This window comes from Nuphar pumila, chromosome 3 (genome assembly GCF_984573655.1).
Source record: "Nuphar pumila chromosome 3, dmNupPumi1.hap1.1, whole genome shotgun sequence".
Lineage (NCBI taxonomy): Eukaryota > Viridiplantae > Streptophyta > Magnoliopsida > Nymphaeales > Nymphaeaceae > Nuphar > Nuphar pumila.
Window position 1 is genome coordinate 42,112,576 of NC_143251.1, and position 6,930 is coordinate 42,119,505.

The following is a 6,930-nucleotide window of genomic DNA, read 5'->3' on the forward strand; positions in this document are numbered from 1 at the left end:
TTTCCTTTTAGAAACCATGAAACCTCACCAATCCCTCCTAACCTCGTCCTGCCCTCCCCCATCCTTAATAACACAAACGATGATTTCTCTTCACCCATTGAATCCCTTAGTCCACCACCAATTACATCCATCCCGGATAACACACCTGCTCCATCATCTCCCCCCCGACTACGTCGGTCAAGTCGAACCCACACCCGACCTCACTACCTGACCGACTTTGTGTGCAATTCTGCCAGCATCCTACCCGCCTCAAACGGTAAGCTTCCCACCTCCCTTTATCCCATCACTAGTTATTTACACCTTTAAAAATTTTCGGCTTCCCATCGAGCTTTCCTTAGTGCAGTTCTCTCTGATCACGAGCCACACCATTTTAGAGATGCTGTTCGGAATCCAAATTGGCAAGCGGCAATGGCCGAAGAGCTTAAAGCTCTTGAGGACAATCACACATGGGAAGTGGTCACACTACCACCCAATAAGAGACCGATTGGATGTAAATGGGTCTTCAAAATCAAACGGCGTGCAGATGGTTCCCTGGAAAGATACAAAGCACGTCTTGTTGCTAAGGGCTATACTCAGGTAGAAGGATTCGATTATCATGACACATTTGCCCCTATTGCGAAACTAGTTACTGTGCGATGTCTCCTTGCTCTTGCTTCCATCTATCAATGGCGGTTACACCAACTTGATGTCAGCAATGCTTTTCTTCATGGGGACCTTGATGAAGAAATATATATGGATTTACCCGATGGCATCCATCGCAAAGGGGAGCGTCAAGTATGTCTTCTCAAAAAGTCTTTATATGGACTTAAGCAGTCCTCATGCAACTGGTTTAGCAAATTGACTCATGCCTTACTCTCTGCGGGATTTGTCCAATCTAATGCCGACTACACTCTTTTCACTCAGAAATGTGATTCTCGAATCACAGTGGTACTTGTATATGTTAATGACATCATTATTGCAGGGAATTATGATCCAGATATTCTTTCTTTAAAGTCTTTTCTGCATGCAAAATTTCACATTAAAGATTTGGGTCCTCTAAAATATTTTCTAGGTATTGAGATTGCCAAGTCACCAGCAGGTATATTTCTAAGCCAGAGAAAATATACATTAGACATCTTATCCGATTCAGGACTTCTTGGAGCTGCACCAAGTGATTTTCCCATGGATCAAAAACTCCGACTTACATCTGATGAAGGGGAGTTATTTGATGATCCGTCACAATATCGAAGATTGGTAGGTCGACTAATATATTTGACAGTTACACGACCAGACATAGTGTATTCTGTTAATCTCTTAAGCCAGTTTATGCAAGCACCACGAACACCACATTACCATGCAGCCATAAGGGTATTGAGGTATTTGAAAACTACACCTGGGCATGGCGTCATTCTGTCTTCTAAAAGCAAAATGCAAATAGAAGCTTATTGTGATTCTGACTGGGCCAGTTGTCCCATGACTAGAAGATCCACTTCCGGATATTTTGTAACCATCGGGGGCAGCCCAATCTCATGGAAAACAAAGAAGCAGAATACCGTAGCAAGATCATCCGCAGAAGCAGAATATAGGGCGATGGCATTAGCCACTTGTGAATTGATTTGGCTCAAGGCTTTATTATCAGAGTTCGGTTTTATACATGACGAACCCATGAATCTCAATTGTGATAACCAAGCAGTACTTCACATTGCGTCAAATCCTGTGTTTCACGAACGCACGAAGCACATAGAAATTGATTGTGATCTAATTCGAGAAAAAATACAAGCAGGGATCATTAAGACCAATTTTGTGCCTACGAAAATGCAAATCACAGATATATTCACAAAAGCACTCGGAAGGGATCAATTCAAATTTTTGGTATCCAAGTTGAACGTGACAGACCTTCACACGTATCAACTTGAAGGGGAGTGTCAAGAGGAAATCACGGAATCAGATAAGATATTGGTGGATCAACCAATTGACGCTAATCAAGGAATTGGTTAGCGTCAATTGGGATTCCACGATAACTTCTATACTCATAAAGATTTCTTTCTTTTGGTTTTGTAACCTTTTACTTTGCTGTAAGTTATATATACTACCTCATGTAACCGATACAATACAATAGAAATAATTATTCTTCCTTTTTCTCTTCACATATATTGTGAGCAACACTGCATCAGAAAAATAGTCTAGCACGAGCTGGACTAAAGAACAAGCTTAACTGGCGCAGTTTTGCGCCAGTAGAAATGGTTTTTCTGGTGCAGTTTTGTGCAAGTAGAAACCACTTCACTAGGAAAAAGTTGTGCCAGTGAAATCAACCTTTCGCCAGTAGAACAAATAAGTCTGTCAAGCTTTTGCGCCAGACTAGTGACATACACCGGCGCAAATTTGTGCCAGTAAAAATAGTTTCACTAGTGAAAGTTTTCTTCACCAGTGAATGAATTACCACCTGAACTTTTAATGGCACAAATGCTGCGGCAGTAAAGCCTCATTTTCTTGTAGTATGTGTTTGGTGGTAAGGCTGTCAACTGGTTGAGCATCTGACCCATCAAGCTGCAGGAACCCTAACGAGCAGCTGGATTCAAGTTTGGGTTCAGATTTTCTCGTCAATAAAATTGAAATGCCAAATCCAGATCTGTACAATTTAAGAGCTTTATATTCAATAAAAATGCATATGGGTCAAGCTGGGTTGAATCAGATATCCAATAAAAATTATAGCCTAAACCCAACCGACATATTGCTCAGGTGGGGTCCGGGATGACCCTAATAATATTTGGGTCAGCATCTTTTATATCCATACTTGGGTATTTGCCTATTCGGTTAAGGTCGGGTCAGGTACCCGATACAGAACCCGTTGGCAGCCCGATTTGTTGGTGAATATGCAAGCATGTCAAAAGGAAGTAAATTTATTTGGGGTAAACTAGCAAATAGTAGGGGAATAAGACCTCGGCCATGTACCTAAAACTCAGATACTAAGGGAAGAACTGGACCAACCCTGATGCAAATGGGTTATAGCAGTGTCAGAGCCAAAAATTTAAGCTAGGGTGGGCACAAATGCACACCTTAGTTATCAAATCACTAACCAAGCAAAGTTTTTCAAATAACTTCTAAAAAATCGGTATATTAATGATTACTAACAAGTATTTAATAAGTGAATAAAATTGAAATAAATATATGTTAATTAAAAAGAAACCTAAAATTCTTATTTATGCTAATTTAAACTAAAAAAATCCTTAAAATTCTAGGTTCTAACAAAAGTCAAGTATTAAAAAAGAAAAATGCATAACACCCTAGAGGCATAATCTAAAATTCATGTCATTTAAATAAATACAAAATTGAAACCCTAACTCTTACATCACCAATTATGCATTGATGCTATTCAAGCATGTAGGGGTGGGCAACGGGCCAGGTGTCTCGATGGGCCAAGCTGACCTAGCCCACCATGGGCCGGGTTTGGGCCAAGATTTTAGGCCCGGGCACGTTAGGTATCGGGCCGAAACTCGATCGGCCCATTATATATGTGGGCCAGGCTCAGGACTGCCCAATGGGCCAAAGTTACTTATTATTTTTTTAAATATAAAAATAAAAAATCTACTATTACATATTAACTTGGTAACTATTACTATTTACCCAATTAGTTACATTAATTTTATGGAAACTAGAAAGATAATTGGTTGGGTACACGAGAAGTTGAGAACTTGTTAATTATTATTATTTACAAATGGATTTGGGTTGGGTCAGGCTGGACCTGACCCGCTTTACATGGGTTGTTCTTCAATCCCGAGCCCATTAAGTTCCGGGCAAAAACTCAGCCCATTAGTAAACGAGCCGGCCATCTTCGGGCCAGCCCACACTTAAAGCATGGTGGGTTGAGCTCTAAACGGGCTCAGGCCAGGCCGGCCCAATGCCCACCCCTATGTAGAATCATGTTTAATTTTAACTAAAAGACACAAAAATGCATAAATTAAATATTTATTTTATTTAAAAATGAAATACAAATCTAAATGCTATTTGAAAAACATCCATAAAACTCTAAAATCTAATTAAATTATTCATGCTATTAAAAAAGCTAAATAAAAACTTTAATCCTAGCAAGCATCATTCATAATTAAATAAGTTAATTGAAACAAAAAATAACAAAACCCTCAAATTTATAACTAAAATCAAGCATGTAGATAATGTATAATGTTGATAAAAAAAATACTAAAATAAATAATTAATATCCATCTCATTAAAAACCTAAATGCTATTGAAGAAAAATAAAAAAAGTCCTAAACCTAAATGATAATTGAAACCTTAATTCTTATATCATCAATTATGCATTTATGCCCGAACGACCAAAGGCTGCCTCAATGCCTCCAGACGGTGGCCAATAATGCTGGCCTATGATTGTGTGACATTAATGTATAGCACTTTCGGGTTGGGTGCCCCATCATGATAACAAATACCGATAAAGTTTGATACCTAAACCATTTGATATGGGTAAAGAACCCCTTAGAACTCATAGTGGGATGCTGTTTTAACCAAATCTAAACCCATGGATGTTTTTAGCATGGTCAAAATATCAGAAATCCACATCTAAATCATGTCTTTATATAAAAATATGATTTTATAAGGTTGGCAAATTTGGCAGCCCTCCAAAATCTCACATATGATCCGAGCAGCAATTTCTAGATCATATCTGGAAGGTTAGATGTGCAATAAACATTAAAAATTAAAAAATATTGAAGTTTTTTTACTAGGGGTTCTTTACCTACTAGGGTAGCAAACATTAACCCAAACTATTTTACATGTTTGGCTGAGACTGCGATTCTGTGGTTACGCCCACTCGCAAGCTGCTTGTGCTTGACTCAAATGAGCTTGAGAAAAAGGATTTGAGCCGAGCTTAGCTCGAGTTTAGGCAAGAAAAAAATGAATACACAAGGAAACTCACGTATGAACTGGATTTTCGAATCTCTTTTTTATTTCTCAAAATCTGACCATGTGGATGTGATTTACCTATTTATATCATACCGATCAGATCTTGGATGGTCTGATTCGGACATATGATAATGTTTCTATAAGATTTGAAAGTCAATGGCTCAAAATTTTTATAAATATTTAGCCATAATATATATATATATATATATATATATATATATATATATATATATATATATATATATATATATATATATATATATATATATATATTCTGAAAACCATGATCCAAGTATTGATGCCTAGCAAATGGGCCATGCTGAACACATGTAGCATTAGATTTTCCAAAACGAAAATGTCAAAAAAGTTCAATTCGTATGCAGCATGGAGTCTCTCTCTCTCTCTCTCTCTCTCTCTCTCTCTCTCTCTATATATATATATATATATATATATATATATATATATATATATATATATATATATATGGGTTAACATTTGCTAATGTCTAATGATTAGAAAATTATATGCACAGGTCATATTGACCCAATCCGACCACATGGATGGATTCAGCATGGTTCAGATTCTAGGAACTGGCTTTTGGATCATGTATTTTGGATGTAAAACACGTTTTTATGAGTCGAGAAAATATTGCACATTGTACTTCATTGATTTTTCAAGGCTCATAAAATAGTGCCTACACATTGTAATCGGACATTCTAAGAGCCGACCTCCACTAACCTAAAACATGTAGATAACATCTGTAAGGTTAGTTTCATGAAAATGAGAAAAAACTCATTTGTAGGTAACGTCGACATGAGCAAATGTAAATATATAACCCGTATCATCAAACACATTTTTTCTTACATAATAGGACGATTTTGAGATGCTGATCCTACACGCGATCAGTGGCACATAATTTTTTTGCACTGGAAATGGTTTTTAGTGACGGCCTTGACTGCCACTAAAGACCTTAGCAGAAAAATGGTTTTTAGGCCATTTGATTTGATTCAGGCTGACCTTTGAATCGAAAAGGATTCAGTTCGATTCAAATCAGATGATTTTTGGGCATTTGATTTTATTCTGACAGCATTGCCTTGTGCATAAGAGTTTGCATGCGTGTAGAGATCAGCAAGGCAGATCCTGTAAGGCTGGTGTGGTGAAGGCAGTTCAGATTGTAATAAGGTTTTCAGCACCAATTGCTGAGGCCTTAGGGTGGGGGCCTTTTGCTTGACAGCCATGGTTCTCTCCCACAACCTCAGTTCTCCATATGCTATATGATAAAGCCAGGATGAATTAAAAAGTTTAGCCTCCACTGACAGTGCATGTAATAAGTTTCAATTGGAGCTGTTGCATGCGTGCTTCTTGTGTACAATTTACTGCTAATATAAAGCTAAAGATATCAATGGTAGGAGATTTGAGTGGTTAGATCTTCATTGACTAAATACATCCTTGACAACAATTGGGCATGTTTAGATTGAAAAGCATGGTAGCATCATGTGCTTAGATGTAGATTACTTGGAGAAGTTAAAAAACAGAATTATGACAAGAAGGCATAGGCCTTAAAACAGCATGATATTGATATTTGGTCCAAAGCAGATCAGTCCATGGACAAAAAGTATTTACTCTTATGTGAATGTACAGTAAGAAAAGTAGCCAAGAGTTGTCAAGTTATTATCACTCACACCAAGAAAAGAATGAGCAGAAGGAACAAGCAAAAGAAAAGTTTCCATAAGAAAAAACCAACAATAATTTGAGTAAAGACAGCCACCTGCCTCTCACATCTAACCTCTCTACATCACTTTGTGTTCAGCATTGCCTGATTAGAACAAGCAGAGTGGGTGTATTTGATGTTGATAATTTCTGAGAGAAGATCTTAAATAGAATGTGGCCTGTGAGACATCAAATCCAAGTTTTACTTTCCAATTTTGGACCAAGCTGGTATTTTGGTGCCTTCTAGAAGATAGATTACATCACAGTAGCATGTGGAGTGTGAGTATGCGCACTTTGCTTCATCTAGGCTCTTGTTTAAGAAATAGG